The following is a 21,704-nucleotide window of genomic DNA, read 5'->3' on the forward strand; positions in this document are numbered from 1 at the left end:
CTGTCCAACATGCATGTGCGCCGTGTTGATCGGTGTACACGTGCGTGCTGCGAGTGTGTTGGTGCGCTAGTTTGTGATTGGCGCTTCGTTCGCTATGACGGACCGTAGATTTGACAGCTAACACAAAGCCTGTACGGACGCCTAAATGAACGCAGCTCGCGGCGCGAACTTTCAAAGCGAATTTAGATCGAATTTGAATTTTTAGAAACATTCCGTCTATTTTCCGCCGCCGAGGGCACTGTGATCGCTAGAATCGCACACTTTTTGTGCGCTCCCTATTCTCGCATACGTCAAAATACTACGGGCGCCAATCGACGTGCGGGCCCGGGATCACGTGCTTTGAATTTTCAAAAAATCGAACGCGTTTGAAAATCGAATTTCTTTAAACCGGGGCCAGTTTTAAAATCGGGATTTTAATTTATTTTTCCAGTCGTGTTTAGTTAATGTGCCATAAACATCGATGAAGTGATGAAAACCAGTTAACTTTTAATGTTATTGTTTGTATTCGATCAGCCTGACGTGTATTTTATAGGTGTAAATAAACAGTTTAAAAGGGCTCGTTTAATAAATTATTACGTCTTGCTGAATTGAACGCGGGAAACGAGAAAAAAATGTCTCTCTTTAAAAGTTGAAGTTATTTTAATCGTAATTTATTATATAATGGCTGTGTGGTTGAAGCGACTGTGTATCATGATATGTCTCCAGTTAATGTCAATTTACAAAATTGGTTGTCCCCGTGACTGTTGTCACCATTTATGAGTGAGCTAAAGTTCCGTCTAGAATTTTCCATATATTAAATGTTAATAAGGATGGTTTGAGTAGTGATCAATGTTTGTGATAAAATTTTCAAGAAATTAACAGCAATGGGATAACCTTTATATTAAACATGTAAGTACCTAAAATATATTCATTCAAATATTTGAGTATGAAAAAAAATATATGAAATTTTTTGAGTGATCTCAATGATTTTTGTCAAATATACAGATAGATGGAATTCACTTAAAATATGTATTTATAGTAAATTTAAACCATAAAATTAATTTTAAAAATACCATTCATATAATCGTAAATGCATAATTAAAAACTAAATAATATTTGCGCAACAAAAAGGAAATATCGTATGTAAGTTCTTAATTTTTCTTATATTTACGGTCCATCAACTATTGTTACCAATACAAATTATATGAATTATTCAAAGGTATCTATGTAAATAAATGCGTTTTATATGCCGAATTATTTTTTCTTGCATGGTAATATTTTCCCTTTTTTTAAATAAAAATATCTATTCTTTAATGGTAAAACAAATAGCACCCAATAATACAAACCTCATGGGATTTCTTTTCTTTGCTCTAATATTAAAAGAAGGTAAATAACATTTTAATGAAATTTTACGAAGTATAAGCAGCTTTTTAAATATTCAATTTGAAGTTTAAAAATAAAACACGCAAAAATAAAATTTAGTTACTCGAAAATTTCCGTGTGTTATTCCGTTTCGATGTAAATGTCAAACGTTTCAAAGATCACCATAAAACTTTCAAAATTCGCCCATTCAGAATTCAGGTAAAAATACGTCAAGATTACGTAACTCCTTTGAAAGCTCTCAGGAATTCTAAGCTTTGAATACCTTTTCATTGTGACAATTCGACGACCATCTTGAAAAAAATCTATGCCAATAATTCTTCAGCTGGCCTTGAAATTTCTGTTAGCCTACAATGCAAATTTTGTATGAAAATACCTACCAACTTTTTTCCCGTAAATCATATAATTTTGAACGTAATTTATCATCCTGAATATCAAAGTAATATTAACATATTAATAGTAAACATACAAATAATTTTATAACCCCTTTTTTTCTTTTTAATGAATAATTACCTATATATAAAGTGCATCTACTTCTACTACTTTATGTTAATAAGTTACGTTATGTTATGTTATGTTTATATGTTATGTTTGCTATCGATATTTAGCGTGGAAATTATTTTTTTAAATATTTATTTGTACTATTTATACAAATAAATACGTATATTATATGGCAGTCTTCAATCTGGTACATATTTAAATAATCACATTTTACAATATGCTTTTTAAAGTCCATATTTTACACAATACCAATCAAATAAAAATCACATTTTCAATGCCAGCATTAAATAGCTTTTAATTTCGTTAATGATTAATAATAATGACAACTCAATTATGTGATAAAAAATTTAAGATTATGACATTTTTTCAAATGGTTTATATTATCTTTAGATGTGTACATATTCGTCTTACACAAGCACAAGAAGTATTGATATATAGTTTGTGTAATAAATCTTTTATTTTAAACAATTTATTTTATTTATTATATTGCTACCATTAGAATTATTTATTACTTTTATCACTTAAACATGCCAATATTTATATATTATTTATTACAGTGTCATATATTGAAAAACAAACATAAGTTTTATATTGACAAATTAATTGATTTGTTTATTTACCAAAAAAATATTTAATTTACTAATTACTTTTTATGTACTATTTATTTTTTTGATTAATGACGAAGTGCTTATAAATAAAAATGAAATGATTCACAGATATTTGACAGTAATAAAAAATGTTAATAAAATAGTTATTGAGATTTATAAAAATATATATTTTATTTATAAAAAAATATGTATTGAAAATTGTATTGAATATTTTACTAGTAATAATTCCTTTGGACATGGTTTTTTATGAAGATATCAAAATCATTAGTGTGCCGTAGAGATTGTTATCTTTCTCGGGAGACCGGGGACATTTATCAGGAGCGCAGAAGGACTAAGGAGGCTTCATTTGTGTGCATCGCATGTCCTGTCCGATTGTTGTAATACAAGGATACAGATAACGTGTCTCAAGTATTCAGAATATATCATGAAGGCGCCTCGATTATGTATTATTCGTACGGGTAATAAGACATGTTCTTTTAACATCCAATTGCTTTAAAACGCTAATTATCTATTGGTGTAATAATTTGTTTTAAACGGATGCGAGGCTCGCCAAAAATGTAACATTTTGCAGAATGCAACGAAAAGATCGATTGTTTTTTTTAGACTTCTTGTTCACTTAGAAATCAATTTAAAATACGCACTATTATAATAAATATAAATGTATCTTATATCAAAAAACTGTTAATTAAACATTTTAACCTATGTAAATATCTTCACCAGCGCTCTTGAACTAGTTTTTTTTTATAAATGACGCTTTATAAATTATTAATTTTTATATTATATCTGATGATAAAGCAAACCTCTCATATCTGTAGATGGAAAAAAAATCAAATCAAATAGAGCCAAATCGAAGTTTGAGAACATTTTACTTACCCATTATTTTTAACGAAATTAAAATTATTATTAGTTATGTATTTAAATTTTTATTTTAGAAATTAATTTTTATTATACTATCTCGTTATATTTTAAAACTAAATGAATACTATGTATGAAAATAATTATGTTTTCCCTTATCGGTGTTTTGTTCGACCTTAACCTAAAGATAATAATTCATTTCTAAAAGAAAATTATCACTCTACATCATTTAAGTATTTAATTGATAATTTAAAAAAATCAGTTTATAAATTGTTTTGACAGAATTTTAAAAAATATATAGTTTTGAAATACATATAATTAGAGTTTCTTTTAAATCGTCGATATATTTACACGAATATATATATATTTATAATACTTCACTGGCGTGATTACATCTAATTGTAATTACAATGTAAATAAATTGTAATTACTGTCTGTTTATTTATAAAATGTCAGATCGTTACGTTATAAACTCCGAATTTTGTGATAATATTCTATATTGTTGACGTATAAATACAAATAATAAAGATGAACCAAAGAACCAAGATAAAATGGCAGAGAGTTTAAAAACTACCTACCCTTTATGTTTATGACGCCATGCCTGTATAAAAGGCGTCACTAATCGAAATTATAATGCAATCATTGTACCAATTGTAAGTAATTTGAAGATATTACATGTTATTTAGATGTAAGGGCATGGTAAAGACGTAACGGAAAATTAATTAGATCCTGTGTGGAAATGAGATTTAAATCTGTAGAAAGGCGTAAAGTTTTGTAATTTTAAAAGTAGCATAATTTATTTTCGGAGCTGTATTACCAAACCATGAAATTGCGTATAACAGATTTCGCGAGATTCACAACACAACAATTGAAAATAGTAATTATTGTACTTGTTTCTAGACGCACAATTATATGATTCATCTATGTTCTCGTATGTTGTGAGTGATCAAAATATTTAGATGAACAATTATCTGTTTATGTTAGCAGTATTTAGAGAGGAGAGTTTTAGCGACTCATTCACCCTCAAAACTCGAAGCATTCTTGCTACTAAAGAATTATTACCATTACTATTGTATTAGGAGTATATTTTATTATTGAGAACTGGAATAAGATCTGTATATATTATTATTTATTTTAGTCAGTTGTAAAAAAAATCAAGGTGACAATTCACAAATATAGCGTTACAAAGCGGATTTTTTTAAATATAATAATTATTATCCTTAGGTGTGCAATCTAGCAATACGTTAAACAAGTTAGAGGGACGTTAAAGACAATATGAATCAAACATATGAATATTTATCTGTATTAATATTCAACTTATTTTAAGACGTACTGACCACGCAAATTAAGAAGAAATTAAAGAAAAAATTTATAGATACATTTGTTTAACATTAATTCTTATAATTTTGGATAATTATATACAGCACAATTTTTATATAAAAGAACCCTTTGCTGCCATCAAATTATAAGGTAAAGAAAATTATTGATATGATATTAAAAAGAAAATAAAGCGACTTGATGGTGTCTTTTGTTTCTCTCTGCCTGCGAGAGCATTTCCAAAAAATCTTTATTTTAAATGCAATACAGATAAGTTTATTACATTTTAATGGAACAAGGCTTATTTTGAATTAAACGAAATATTTAATAAGAAGACTGTAAAAACTAATATTAATAAAACATATAAATTTATTTTCAAATAACGTAATATAAATGTAAGAGAACGTATTGTCGGGGTAAAGTTGAGATAATAAACTTAACTCGCTTCAACACACGTTCCCATAATGCGGCATCTCTCTTTATCTCAAAGTTTCCTCTCAAATATCAACTTATGCAAAGTAATATTATATTAACAGCTGATAAAACCAGTGGCGTTGGTATCCAAATAAATCCAGCTAATATTGCTTTATTGAAAGTAAATAAACCTTTTGTTGTCAATGTATCGTATATTTTTATCCCAAGCGGGGCAAAACATTTACTGATAGATGTAAAAATACACCATGTAATTAATTTTTTCTAATTTTATTTTTAGAACCCAACACACGATCAATTTTCATCTCGATAAATTAACGTCAAAAGTTTACTCGTTTTGCGTTGCTGAATCTATTGTGCATTTGATGTTTTTTTTAAATATATTTTTAGCAAAAAAATGTTCAACTAATTTGAGTATTTATGAAATTACTTTTAAATCAAACACAGATATTTGAGACTGCTAAGTTGTGTTTTATTAATAAATTTAAAAAAACACATAAAAATTAATGTTGTGACAATTGTTTCGCATAGTTATGGCATTTTCAAACGAATGTGAAAATTAAATGTACTGACGGTTCTTTTGTAGCTATCCAATTTAATCTTCACATTAATTGGAAAATGCCATAACTAGGCTAAACAACTGTCGCAATATTAATTTTTATGTGTTTTTAATAAAATACAACTTAGTAGACTCCAAAAATCTGTGTTTGATTTTAAAATTATTACATAATAATTTATGAACTCTTTTATGTAGAACTCTATTTTAATAAATAGAGTTCTACAAATTAATCGCCGAATCAATAATAAATAATTTGAGTATCTTCATCAACCAAGAAATATATATTGCCGAGTGAAAAAAAGTCTAAAATTATCTCCAAAAATTTTTTTGAGATATTCTTTTTATAGAATTCTGCACTACATCAATTTTAATTTACACTGCACATTTGCAATTTTCTGCAAACACCTTTATCAAATATGTGTGCAACGGTATTGTTTACTATAGAATATTAATTTAAACTTGAAGATTAAAATAGAAATCAGCAGTTGGTGCTAGATCAAGCGGTCGAACAAACAAAAACAAGGTTATTCCAATGTGAAAGCGTTTTTGCCACAATGAGAGTAAAATTCTTTCCGTCATGATTCACTTGACATTTTTTTGCACGTGTAAGCACTGATTTATTTCGAAACAGAACTGAAATAAATGGACATTGCACTGCTCCAATGAAAAATTTGAAGAACAATTTTTTTACTAAAATTAATTACAACCACGAAAATTCTGAGAGAATATAAGTCTAAGTCAACTTTACCTTTTTTATACTACTTACATACTGTACACTTGTATTCATAAATTGAAAAATCATAATTTGTTCTGGGTAATAATTATTCTCCGCCTCCGTAGTGTAATGGTCAGCACGCTCGGCTACCGTTCTGGAGGTCCCGGGTTCGATTCCCAGGGGGGGTCAAATAAATATAAGTGATTCTTTCACTGTAATATTTATTCAATATTACCCTGGAATGGTACCTGAAGCGGAGGACTGATCACCTTTCCTTCATGTGTAAACGATCAATTTAACACTGCGTTTATATGAAGCAGTGCCCTATGCACCATTGGGGTGCGGATAAGGGTTTTATTATATCATTCTCTGTATTCCCCAAACTCAATATTATGGTTTTTTTATTACCATCACTCTGTATCCCATGTGAATAATCTCCAAAAAAAATTTCTTCCGAAGTTGTTCGATTTGTTTCTATTTTTAAAAAGTAGAAATATAAAGTATCCACGAACGTCACTGTTTTATCGATCCATCTATTGTTAGCGTTCCCTTCGACGTTCGCCGAACGTATCCAAATATGTAGGTAGACTTGTATTATATCTTTCTCCCTATATCTACCTTGGAGCCTATTCTTGGAACATTCGAACCGCTGAAGAATGTACTAGACGTCTAAACGCGTTTAGAGAATTGGTAGGTACAGTGAAATTTGATTTTGTAGAATACGTCTTTTGGTATGTTGACTTATTTACCAATAAGAGCAATTTAAAATCAACCATCATTATTAGATTTATGTTTTGTACTGACATTTCTTGGTGAAACTGCATTTTATATAATAAAATAAATATATGTTTATTATTTTATTACTAAAAACTACACACGTTTTTTCAATTTTTTTTTTGACCAGTCATAGGGTTTCATCATAACTGACATCATCAGACTGGTGGGAGGCTGGACAAAATTCTGTTATATACCCAAAAGGGCAGGGGTTAAAAACCATAATTTTAAAATAATTTATATAACAAAATTAATTAAAATTTGATAATGTTAAGCAGTGTATTATTGTAATAATTACGTATAAGTCATCATTTTTTCGTTCCGCATATCAAAACCATCTCAACACACCTTTCCTAATTTGATCGATATTGCTTATCTCAGCCTTGCATTCTTTCCTCATTTTCTCATTCGAACATCTATCGTACATCGTTTTCCCGCACTGTCTGAGGGATCGCATTTCCCCTGGATTCAGTCTCTTTTTATTTATTTTTTAAATAACTCATAGATAAAAATAACTTATTTTTATTGCGCCTTATAAATAATTCATTTCTGTTGGCCGCCTTACTGGAATATGGCCCGGTCCGCTCCCTTTTGTTGTGGAACCATGACACTTCTTCGTCTCTTTATCTTCTTTCATCTTCCACTTTTTAATGATACCACCGCCAAGTTGGTACTTGTCATATCTCATGAGGTGTGACTTTTCTTCGCTTGATTGGCGCTAGTAATTGGAGAGTTTTACTAGATTTAACAGGTTTGAAAAAAATGTGGTCTACGGAAAGTTCAGTAGAAATCTTGATGAATTTCACCATAGAAATCAAATCATCAGACCGAAAATGCGCGTTACAAAATTCTTCATTCAAACACTAAATGCTGGTTCAATTTTTTTCAAAAATATATATTTCTTTTGGATTCTCGCAGAAATGTTTATATTTATTAGTTTTGTAAACATGGTCCAAATTGCAGTTAAATTGTTGCATAGGTAGTTAAGTTCTGCTTCAATAACTCAACACTGGCTATAACACCCAAGATGGGTGAAAAGCCATCAAAAAGAAAAAGAAGAAGAAGTAAGTTCTGCTTCAGACGAATGCATTTAATGATAGCTACCAGTTCTTCTACGTAGGTAGATAGGTACCTTCTTGTTTTACAATGTGTTATTCATATCCTTAACTCTCTGATTACTGGTTAAATTTATTGACATACAAAAAAAAAATCCAAAATTACGTACGAATAGTTAAATTTATTTGTATAAGAAACAAGATATTATATGTAATGAAAAATCTTTTTTTAAATTGATTTGGCATTCACTTTGTAGAATTTAATAATCCTTCTTTTATTAGTGTGAATCAAAATACGATTAATGATTGTGCTGAAATTTATTTCGTGACAATTGTCTTGGGAAAGTATGTACTATGAAACTTTATCGAATAACGTCTTAAGTATTTAAATACTAAAATTGTATAAAGTTGCATTCTTCTATCATGTAGTGAGTCCGTTTTTGGAACATACGTTTTGAACATACGTACAAAATATTTTATATTTGGATCAAGGTGTCCTTAATTTTTTTTTCTCTTACGTCTTTATTTTAAGTTATTTAATTTTTTATTTATCTTAAATTTTTTTAAATAAAAGTTGTATTAGACAAAAATGTCAACATTTTGTATATCAAAAGCATTGCTACGCGTGTGGTATGGTAAAATAACACTCTCCTTATCATTCATCGTTCACATTGTATAATACCACTTAAAAACAATACTTCGTGGCTACCGGTTTATGAATAACCATTCCATCATCAGGTCTGACGTAGACTTTGACTGCATTTGACCTGGTGATTGAATGGTTTTTCCGAAACCGGTAGTCACGAAGTAGCGTTTTTAACTAGTATTTATTGCACAAGGTGAACGATGAATCATAATGTGTTAAAAATGATAATTAATTTAAGAGGATACTTTTTCTTATGCATGATTTTCGATAAATATTCATTTATAGATAACAAAATTATTGAAATTTTTTCAATGTTGTTTAAAAAAAATAAGACTTTTAATTGCAACGAAAACGCACTTTTTACAGTTATGCTGGTGGCAAAGGGGTTAACATGCATTTTACCGTTGCGATTAAATGAATTTATTTGAATATCGAACCGGTCTGAAGTTTTTATCAGTAACCGCATTCATTTGTTTTACAAAACTTCATTTGTTATGCATAGTCCCTAGATAATTCAACTAACAAACACGAACAACCTCTATGAATTTGACTAAAAACGGTGTAAAAGTACTTAATTAAAAGAAACATTACGCATTAGGCATATTACATTTTCATAGATGAAGAGATTTCATCATTTATCGTGATTTGAATCTCAACATTTCCATGTATTTGCTCGAAACTTACAATTGAGACATTACGGAATGTTTGATTATAAATACATGTATACAAATACAGATAGTTGAACGGTATTTTGCTGTATAACAAATATTTGAAGAATAAAATATCCGAGTAGAACAACGTAGCAATACGCTTTTCGTTGAATTTTTTTGTTGTTGATAAATCTGTTTTACTAAATTCATTAAACATAAATGAATACAATATAATATGGAAAAATTCTACCACAAAATTGTCAGACCCGCACTTCTCTATGGCTCCGAATGCTGGACGATGTATAACACCTACTCTAGATAACTAGAAACTGCTGAAATGCGAATGCTAAGATGGTCAGCTGGAGTGTCCCTTAGAGACAAAATAAAGAATTCACGCATTCGTAAATGTTGAAGAAAGGCAATTGAGATGGTATGGGCACATAGGACTTAGAGAACATGATCATATTGTAAACCAGGCGATCACCATAAATCTTCCTCGCAAGACATCTAGATGAGGAGCAAAAAATTAATGGATGCTACAGAAAGATAACATGATTCAAAGTCATGACCTACGTAGGTGATGTTGTATAAGATAAAGGAACCTACAACCTGAGGACGAAGATAGCTGACCCTAATAGTCTACAAAGACGATAAGTTGGGATGTAGCCAGGAAGAAGAAAGATACTTTTACGAATATATTTTTTTAAATCAGAATTACAAAAAATTAAGAATGTAAAATGAATTAAGAAAATCAAATATAAATTCAGCTTAGTGGAAAGGGTTTCTAAATCAATATCAGACGGACTCCAATTCGCAGCAGACACATTGCAATTTTTCTCTCTAAACTTGTACAACTTATATTACAAGTATTTATTATATTTGTTATCTATTTACACACATGTCTACCTATTTTACACATCATATGTGTACAGATGTTCACTGCACATGTTTTAAAAATATTATTTGAGCAATATTTATGGTAGGTGCGTAGTTAATACAGCAATTATGGAACAAAGCATCAGATTTTGGATGGGTGTGTCGAAAATTATGTACCAATTGAGTTTTTCCGCTCTGAATATCTTTATAATTGGTTGATTCTAGGAAAAAAACTACGATATCTTGAATCTAAAGAAGCATTAATATGATCACTTATGTTAATTTGATTTAATCTAAAATTTACTTAGTTATACAATAAAATTTATTAGTAATATGAATATTCAAAGAAACAACGTTAAATTTGAATTAAATTTTAAAATAAAGTGTTATAACGATGCATATATTTTTTTTAAATATCTTGGTTAATTATCAAAAAAATAATGTAAAAATAATATGATAGTGTTTGATAAGGTATGATTGATGTGATTTAATAGTAGAAGATTTCTTCAATAATTGCTGAGAATGATGCTAACCTTACAAAAAAATATTAATGTTTATGTTTTAATAAAATAAAAATAAAAATATTTAAGATAAGTATATTGGTTAGATTGAATAAACTTTTGTAGTATGGTGAGTACGTATCTACCAGCGTACTAAATTTGGCGAGCGTGCCTTTGCTGTTAGGTGACCAATGGCGTAGTAGAGTGCTCTTCCACCAGTTGACCAGCATAAATAGTGTGAGTGAGATATTCTTTAGAAAAAAAAAACTATAAACGCATTTGTTTGCTTAATTATTTCCACTTTCTTCTTTTCTCCAATTCAATCATAGTTAGCGCCCTTGAGGTAATGGTTTACGAAAATGCCGTTTTATAAATTATTCATATTTATTATAATTATTTTTACTACCCACATTATTTCACCATGCACTGGAATTAAGGATCGAAGAAAATGATTGATATTTTACTGATTTTTCACACCATTTTGTAATTACATATAATACATATCCTGAAATTAAGAAACAAAAATCGCTGTCAACAAAAAGAGGCTCAATAAAGTACGTAATTTTTCATCAGTAAGTAGATTGGCAAATTACTGAGTCATTATTTAAAATTATCTTCGGTTTCGATAACATATTCCTAATTTTGATAACCTCTATTTAGAGCAAAAATGAAATTATTCTAATCGTTTTTTTCTTCACAAAAGGTACAATTATTTTTAAGACAGTACAAAATGATTGTACACCTATTGTGTGCTCACTGAGAATGAGTACAAATTGACCTAGAGCGTCGAGTAGATAAACCTTTATAGATGCAGTAGATATTACGAAATGGGTTATCAATTCCGGTTATAAATGCATGGGGGTGTGTATATTACAATGGTTTTAAATATGTACAATTATTTTGAAACACCTGCTATATACATGTCTATTAATGTGTGGTCCAAATATAGCGTGCAAGATCAAAATCCGGAAGACCCGAGAAACTCATCACACTTTATAAAAATTACCGACCATTTACACAGCTATTTACGAATAGAGGAGCGAGCCATAAATCAATATCACTAAGTGCCAAATAATTTGTAGGAGGGATTGGTATAGTGTAATATAAAAATCCGGATTGCCGGGTCTTGAGCAATGTGTGGGCTCGTGTGTGATTGGTAGGTAAAGATAAAAAATAGCTTTGGTTCAGTTCTTATTGGCGAGCTTTGGAAAGTGAGCTTATCTATCGAAACTCGGCGAATAATCTAAACTTTCCAACGGAAATTTTTTAGTAACCCACAAAATTGATTGCTGTATTTAAATAATGATTATTGGGTCAGACGATTGATTTACGATACCATTGTACCAGGCTCTGAAGTTTTGATTAAAGTCATGAGAATTTACCTTCGGGCATGTTGTAGGTACACATTCGGACACCTCGATGCATCTCGGTCCCGTCAAACTTTTGCAACGAGTTTTTCGGAGCATTTTTAAATCGCACTTCTGCATAACATATTACTTAGAGCAGTGATGAAATAAACTGCATAATTTCCAAAAAAAAATATAAAACATTTTTAAAAAATCCCGCATTGACATGAAAATATATTATATTCAATTTTGCTTGAAGTTAAATGTAACAAATTTAGAAAAGAAAAATAGTTGGAAAATCAAAAAGAAGAAAAAGTTTAAAAAAACTGTGAAAGAAGCATTAAAATAAGTGTGTGAAAAAACCGTTAAATAGGGGTGGTAAAAAAATAGGTGTAAAATAAGTAGAGGTAATGATGAAGTTTTTTTCATTAGAAGCTTTCATTTACACCACATTATTTATAAATATATATTATATATATATATATATATATATATATATATATATATATATATATATATATATATATATATATATATATATATATATATATATTGTTTTTCTTCACCTGACTACATGATCACGGCATTATGTCTGCCCGGTTTATCCCTTGAGATATGAGCGTTTTGAATTTTTCCGCTTTGCTGAATATTTTGATTTTTTAGTATCCCAAGTTAGCATCACAACTGTGAAACCAATGCTTTTAACATTCAAAGTAACATTATTTGTATAATTTAACCTAAAGTGATGAAGGTATTTTCAAAGACTGCTTGGCATTTTCGATATTGTTTTAATCATAACGGCATACCGACTTTACGAAACTTTCGTACGCTCGTGTGTGGAGTTATCAAAAAATATTTATTTGGGTCAGATACAGAAACAATATGTACCTACTTGTAGACAATATAAGTGATACCAGTCCGCAGTGGGAAGGGAGTTGAACTCTCATGAACAGCTTGTGTGGCCAATTCGAATGATCCACGAAACTGATAAAGCATTCTTTTGGAAATTACGTTGCAATCATTGTATTATATTTTTCTTTGTAACTCTTAGCGCATTCAAAAATCGGTCATTCCTTATAAATATAAAAAATATTTTTAAAATATTTCTTTTGATACATCAACTGGCATAATTTTCGTTAAGTCTACCTCAAGGGCGCTTCGCTGTGATTAAATTATTGAGGAAACAAAACTTCTGAAATGATTTGATTTTTTTTAATGTGTCCAGATATTTCTTCACAAATCAGGGTTTCTCCACATCGGAGTTTTTTTTTTTTTGAAATTTCAACATAATATGGAAGTCTGAGTATTTACAAGGCTCAGACCTGTCACGGGCTGGTAAGTGATCACTCAATCGGTCTATGATAAGTCATAAATCTTGTAAATACCCAAACTTCCATGTTCTTCTTCATCTACGTTGATATGGAAAACAAATCAGTTTTTTTTATTTTTTTCTTTTAAAGATCTTATCACTTTCACTGTTTCTAACTAATGATGGAAGAGTATTTCATGCCATCGATACCGCAACGGTAGAGGTAACACACCCAATTAGTTGTGAATATTTTACTTAATTTAAAATGAATAAAGTGTATTTTTAATTAATGTTTTACTTAGTAAATGCCACTATAAATAGTGGTATTTATTTAGTGATATTTACTAAGTAAAACATTAATTAAAAATGGATAGATTTTTACCACATAGTGACTGCCGAATCAATTAATGAAATGAATAAAGTGCAATCAAATTTAAACAAATCGTTTGAATATCTCCTTTGAAGTTTCTTTTATATTTTTAAAATTAACTTCATAAATTGGGGAACTTGTTTTCATTTCCTTTCGTTTTTGTTTGGTTTTTTTATCCCTCCTTTGATGAGTATCGAAAATCAAAGTTGTTTCTGCGACCGTCAGGTAAATAATATTCTCAAAGAGAAACATAATGGACAAAATTGCTCGCTTGAAATAGCACGTTGCAATTTCATACTTTGTTGCAAGTTGCAGCCGCGTTTCCATTTTCTAAGCCAATTATCGAGTATTGGACATGAAAAGGTACAACATAACCATTACTTAAGCCCAAAGGTAAGTTCAGGCTTATACTTAGTTCAGCTAACCGACACTTTGGCAACGTTGTATCGTATAAACGAGATGGAGCTTTAATTTATATTTCGGTTACTGATTTTGGTATCAGAAAAGAAATAAAACGAATTTTGACTGATTGAAAATTGTATTTGTACTGTTTTTTTATATCTTTTTTTCATCTTGTAATTTTTGTTTAAACTTGAAATATAAAATAAATGACAATGTGTTGTTTCTTGAATGTTTTTTTGAAGATACTTTGTGCTACATTTTATAAAACTAAAACTTTTTTTACCACTTTTATTTTTGGTATTTTTCTCCAAACGGTGGAAAAAAATCCTTGATTGTTTTTCGCACATTCATTATACAAATTTATAAAATTTAACTGAAACTTTGTTTTTAACCAATACATTTTTTCTCCAATCTGAAGATCACAAGATTCTTATTGAAACCGATTGGAGAAAAGTACCAACAATAAAAGTGATTAAATATAAAGTTTTTGTTTTATTTTATAAAATTATTAAAAAAAAAATATTTGAAACATTTGTTTGGTGAATAATAAAGCCGACCTTTGTTAGAAATTTATAATAAAAGTAACTATTTAGCTAGAGAAATATTTTGTATAATATTTGAGTACGATTATAGGAAAAGTGATCGAAGAGATTATAGGATTATAGGAAAAACGATCGAAAATACAGCGAATTTTTGAGTAAACACGTTATATTTTCGTAAAAATCAAATGAAAAACTAAAGCATTATAAAGTTCACTTCACCCAAAATAACATTAGTCATTTTTTTTCGGGGTTGGATTAAAAAACATTAATCATTGTAATGTCATTATTTCCCTATATAAAATTAATTTTGAATACGCCTAGCGCTTATCGCTAAAGCCGAATCAATTGCTCAACGTCGTCATAAGTTAATCTTTACAAAGATCAAAAAGTGTAACTTTCCCCTTTTCAACAATTTCGAGAACGTGACACGAAATTAATTGTTACGCCCCAATTAAATTCTTTGGAATACGCCACCAATTTTTCTCGGAGAAATTTGTAAAGATGTAAATAGCGTGCCCGGGAAGCGAACTGGATAACGGCGATTAAAACAAATTACACGACTCGCTTTGAATTACCATAAATATTTGGCGTGCGAATATAGGCTCTGTGGCTCATTGGGATTCTTCGCAAGCGATTAGACCATTCAGATTCTGTGAGGTTTTTTTGTTCGGGACGACCCTGGAATTCGCGGACGATTTATTAAAATATTCATTCATGCTTTATTTGCTCATCCGAGGACTAAATAAATACATAACATTACGTCTCCGTCGTCGTTACCGAGCTGTTCAATCACTCATTCATTGGATTTGTACGTCTGGATCGACGTACTTGGATACATTTAACGTTTAAAGGATTTTCGAAGATTTACCGATTCACGAATAAAAGAGTGCAATTAAGCACAAAAAAATAATAAATTTTAGTATGGTAACAATTATCAGATTAAACAAGCATTTTCCAACATTTTATTAAACATCTCAACATAGATGAAAGAATATGAAAGTCTGGGTATTTACAGGGCTTACGATCTGTCACAGGCTGATTAAGTTATCGCTATACACACGTGCAAGATTCAATTTCAACATTCTACCCATGATTGACAACCACACTACTAAATTTTTGGAACTCCTAGATATATGTATGATAAATCTTATAATTTAGTAGGTACACATCAGTTCACAACAGCTATCTAAGTTGGATTAAGGAAGCTTTTATTTAGCAGAGACCCTTTTACTTGGACGTTTACAAGATTATTTTTACATATTGGGAAAGGCCTGAACATGTGATTTAAATATTTTTTATGCAGCTAATTTATTATTTCATTAGTTATTACAACATTTCGATAAAAAAAAACGGTATTGTTTTTTAGTGTGATTTCGTTTAGTATTAACGAGTAGACTCGTTAATTAATTCATTGTATGTAGAGTAATGTAACACCTAAGAATTGCCTTAATAAAACCATATTGTGAAATTATGTATGTCTACCTTTTGAATCATATCCTCGTCGATTATCACATTGGAATTTTGTATCTAATACAATATAGTACAATATCACGTAATAAATTATTTGACACAATATTTTTGTAGGGCTACGAAACGCATAAATTTCTCCATCCTTCAGCAACTTGAAATAATTGATAAAATTTATACAACATTAAAGAAGATACATTCCTCATTTGTGCAGAATGATAAGAATGATGAAGATAATCTCAAGAAGCTGGTAGTAATAGTGTCAGTTGAAGCAAGATGAGCTAGAGAACTGTCTCTTACAAGACACAGCAAATAAAGAATAAAATGCCTTTAACTTGATTTAGGTCTGAGAGGAAAGAAGAAGAATTGTAGACTTAATCTTAAGTATAAATATGACAGAAGTCAACGTCGCTCAACACTGAACAAGACAGAGAAAAAAGAGTATGTGAATATCCACTAAATGTAATTTTTCAACATTTATCCCTTGATAACAATTTCTACAGAGCAACAGACGGCATCATGATGCGTGTATGCTTGTAGTAGGAGTTACCGTATGAGTAAAACGCTCGAAGCGTGGAACGCCTCTACGGCATTAAACCTCCTTCTCCGTAGTTCGTCCAGTGGAGAAAAATGATTTATCTTTTACTCCCTGGACCGTGAAATTTCATTGCAATTTTTTTTAATACCATGCTAAATAGCACGCACTCGCTAATTACGTTTCCTTGCAAAATAATAATATATAATATACATGTATTAATTGCAAGTGCACCGTCCTATGTCGCTCGCGCATTATGCATCTGTGCATGTATAAACTATCGTAAATAATAACATACGTCGTCTATCTTACTATAATGCTGCCAGTTATAATTGAGGTATGACTAACCACTTTCTCACTGCACGCGATGCATGTCGTGAGCAAGGGGCTACTGCGAAGATACCTACTGTATTAGAACGTAATGGAAACGAATTAGAGTTGGTAGTATTACAATTTATGACGTCATAGAAATTTGACCAATTCGAGCCACAGCTCTTGAACAATCAGAGAGTGCTGAAATCGGACCTATACACGTAACTGTGATCTGTAAAAAATATATATCGTAGGTGTTCAAGCAAAATTCATACTCCTAAATTTATTCATTCAATGCTCAGTTCTCCGTATATTTCTAAAACCAACCATTTCTTCATATTTATAGATGGCTTTTTTTGTATTTACTCCTATGCTAGAAAGTTGTAATGGGTGCCAGTTGTTATTATTGTTTTGTTTTAACTATCGATAATCAAATTTGAGGGCCAATTCCTTAATAGAAGCATCTTCTAATCGATCAAATAATTTATTATATTATCTAAGAAATTGTGCTATTTCCTATTGCCTTTTGCTATTATTTATCAATTTTTTTCTTTTATAAAAGTGAATCCTTGTTCTCTATTAGCATAAATGCGATACATACGCAATACACTGTGTCTAAAGACATGTTTGTCAATATCACGGAATATTTTTTTTTACTGGCTTGCTGTAGAACCTTCAATTATATTGTAGATTCTATTAGCTTTTTATTTGTTTGTTTAAGTCACTCGTTGCTGGCAGACCTATGTATAGTCTGCTGCAAGATTGTGTTCATGTAATAACCTTTAATGCACACATTTGCATTCCAATTTTACAAGCACGTAGTTAAGTATGAGGCTATGCCACCATGGGAAAGTGTGGCTTGACATTGCAACCTTGGTACTTGCCAGTCCCTAGATAAATAGGTTGTATTCATTTGCATAGATTACACCAATTAAAACGCGTGTAACTGCATCGAAATAAGATCGTATTAAAATGCCTGTATTGTATTATCTCTGATAATTAAGTGATTTTTATAGCGGGCAACGTAGCGTAGTATTTTCATAAATATTTATTTTACTATAAAAAACTTAACAGAATACAGATTTTGTGGATCAGACGTAGTTATTTTATTCACTTTAATATTTACTTTCTTAATCTGTTATATGTGTGATAATTGTCTACAAAATGGTTAGCGAACTCTTATTTAATTTAATCGAAATTATTGTTTCTTTGATATATCGCTCACTTTTTTCAACAACGTCATACATAAAAAAACTTGACTTTTCAGGAGATCGTTTTTAAAGTTTAAAAATATAATAAAATGTTTTTAAAATAAATATCAAGCCACTTATTGAACTTTTCAACGTGCAACAGATCTTTTTAGGTAAAACCTGAAGGTTTTTATCTCCATTTGAAAAATATTTAGTATATGTAAAAAAATTAAACAGTACATTTTCTTCAAAATGCAAAAACAACACTTTCCGCCCTGTAGCGGGTAAATATTAATTTAAAAATATGCCGCTTTTGCTGGGATAAAGAATATTTTTGAGCATTCCGAAAACATACTCAACTGAAAATTGTCGATTTTTGATATATGACGTTGTTGAAAGGAGTGAGCGATATGGTAATTCATATTCCCTGATTCATGTTTTCAATTTTCTGGAAGTCATACAAATGCACAGTGAATTCACCTAGAACAAGCTAGGTGGACAAAAACATTTTATTCTAGGATTTGCTTGTACTCGTTTTGATGAATAATATTTTCTTACTTTTTTCAAAAATTGCTGATTTTTTTGATCATTTGCAATGGCAAATCACTGTGCAATGTTTAAACTAAAAATTTATCCAGAATTCTGCCAAATTTTAATCTGAATTCAAGGCCCACCTTTTACAGGATCTCTTATCTAAAGTAAACACTGTACACACTAAAGCGCCCTTGAGGTGTTTTCTCACAAAAACGGCGCTTTATAAATTGCCCATATTTATTGTATTTATAAAAAACAGGTCCTACCCCCTCTTTATCACATCTTTGACACAACTCTAAAATCTAGACTTAGCTTCAAATACGGTGTTTGAAAATGATGCAGAATGCATTGAAACACGTGTGACAATAGATTTTGAAAAATAGTAGGTATTTACCAAGGATGTTTACCAAGGAAAATTTTATGTTATTTATGTTACTTACCAAGGAAAATTTTAATTAAAAATGGATAGATGTTACCACAAATTGACTGCTAATTCAATCGATGAAAATAATCATTTAACTCACCGGAGTACGTTCCTATAAGGATATATTATAAAAAAAAAAACTGTTGTGGGTTGGTTTTTCCGGCCGGAGTATTCAGCATACAAGTTACTAGTCATAACAATAATTGCGTTTGCCAAATTAGATACGTAGGTACCAAAATGTTTTATCTTCTTCTAAAATCTCTTGGAAAGGAGTTGGATTGACCATTTCCTGGCGGCCTTTTCTCAATTCAGATTCCAAGAAGCCGAGCGCTCCGTCTGACGTTCTAGGAATCAACGAACTTATACATAATTCTAGACATCCAATTTCCAACGAATACCGACCGAATTAAAATATTCAAGACGATCTAAAAAGTACGATCTCTCAGACTAATGTGCGGCAAAACAATGCATGATGGATGTTCGAACGGTGAAATAAAAAAAAATAACACCATGCTGAGATAAGATAAGATAAAATGTCGATAATTAAAAAAAAAGCTATGTTGAAATGATTCAGGCACATGAATCGAATGAGTGAAGAAAGAACGGCAAAACAAATTTATTCGTTGTATGTAATAATAATTTATATTTGCATAATTTATAAACCGCCATTTTCGTAAAATACTACCTCAAAGGCGCTTATAAAAACTTGCATAATAATAATGTAATGATGATGATGATAGATAAAAAGGTTGGTCAAGAAGCAGAGAAATACCGATGAAATATTGCCATCATCAAGTATTTCAAATTCTTGGTCAGGTCATGAGTCGGAATAATCGGCGAGTATGTATGAAGAGATACATTAATGTGAAAGAGGCGAAGATGGATGCAAAAACAGATTGGTGTACCGTTCTGTTATCTCTGCCTACCCTTAAGAGGAAGCAGCGAGATGGATAGTTAGTTAATAAGTGTATCTTATCGCATTTTTTTCTACAACTTATTGTAATATAATATGTATCATTTTCGTTTCTTTGCTTTTGCAGATAAACAGGGAAATTGTACGAAATATCGCTCTGATCTCATAAAACTAATAAATTGTCTTATTTCGTATTCTCGTATATGTGTAACCATGTAGACGCCAACTCGAGCAGGGCTGACACAAAATATAACCAGATTCTGAAAAACGCATAAATGGTATTTACAACACACGTTTACATATGATGCAATTCTTCAAGCGCCCTTGAGGTAGTATTTTACGAAAATGGCGCTTTATAAATTATCCAAATTTATTATTATGTTATTATTACAATTTTTGCTATTTGTTTAAGCATTTTTGTCACGTTTTTCTACTATCCTGGGATACCTATACAAATAAAAACGAATAAGAACTGAACCAATTTAAAAATTACTAAATTTATAGTATTTTGCTACCATTCCTCTTTTATTTTTTCCCAAAATAGAACCAATATTCTTCATCTTGAGCTCTTTAACTGCATCATCTGTACCGCAAATACCATCATTAGGGTCCACACGCTGATGTTAAAAGTTTGAATGAAACTTATAAAAGTAGAAGAGCTAGATTTTATAAGGATATCTAGTTTTACAAGTATATAATCTTATAAAAGTATAATATAATACCCTTAACGTAGTTTTTTACGAAAATGGTGGTATTTTGTTATAAAATATCCAAAATTATTAAGAAATGTGATTTAAAAATAATTAAATAATACGTTCCGCCATTTTTTTTTGTCAACTATTTATACCATTCTCAAAGTCTACACGTTTCCCGTAGTCGCCATCCCTGATCGAATGTTACCTTTCTGTCCCACTGACTCCTCCGCGGTAACACCTTTAAACAGCTGTTCCCGCCACCTGAACTGATACCGCTTTGTGCCTCATGCGCGCCTGGTACTTGGAACAATCAATTTTATACTTTTATTTTCTTTTCGTCATTCGCTTGTGCCTCGGTTGACTTTACAAACGCCTATTTAGGACAGACGATTTGACACAAGTTCTGGAAACGGGCGTAATTCTGAACAAATAAAATTTTCTTTATGAAATTATGCAATATTTTATCAGACTTAGGGTATTAAAATACACTCAGTTATTCCTAAGCCAAATTCTATTTTTTATTATTTGATTCGGCAGTCACAATCTATCCATTTTTAATTTAACTTTTACATAGTAATTATCACCATTTCTTAAAATCCATATTGACACGTGTTTCGATATATTCCACGTCATTTTCAAACACCGTATGTGGAGGTCTTCACCAAAATGTTACGTTTCCATTATGTATAGAAATGTATATGAGATTGTTGGTTTATGCGCTGCGTAAACAAAGCTTTTTTATTATACACACACACATATATATATGTATATATATATATATATATATATATATATATATATATATATATATATATATA

At 30.2% G+C, this 21,704-nt stretch overlaps 1 protein-coding gene across 5 annotated transcripts in view; it reads left to right on the forward strand.

Annotated features, from left to right (window-relative positions):
• The window catches only part of Antp (homeotic protein antennapedia), a 410,782-nt gene that overhangs the window by 300,395 nt on the left and 88,683 nt on the right, over window positions 1-21,704 (forward strand). The window contains exon 1 of one of the 5 annotated variants that reach the window (XM_088257487.1): window positions 69-888. The exons of the other annotated variants lie outside the window; for them this stretch is intronic. The gene's annotated coding sequence lies outside the window, so the exon portion shown is untranslated. Of the gene's footprint in view, window positions 1-68; window positions 889-21,704 lie in introns of those variants that run through there. 5 annotated transcript variants of the gene reach the window in all.

This window comes from Brachycentrus maculatus, unplaced genomic scaffold (assembly GCF_059751285.1).
Source record: "Brachycentrus maculatus isolate JH-2025_06_01 unplaced genomic scaffold, ASM5975128v1 h1tg000081l, whole genome shotgun sequence".
In the NCBI taxonomy this organism is placed as follows: Eukaryota; Metazoa; Arthropoda; class Insecta; order Trichoptera; family Brachycentridae; genus Brachycentrus; species Brachycentrus maculatus.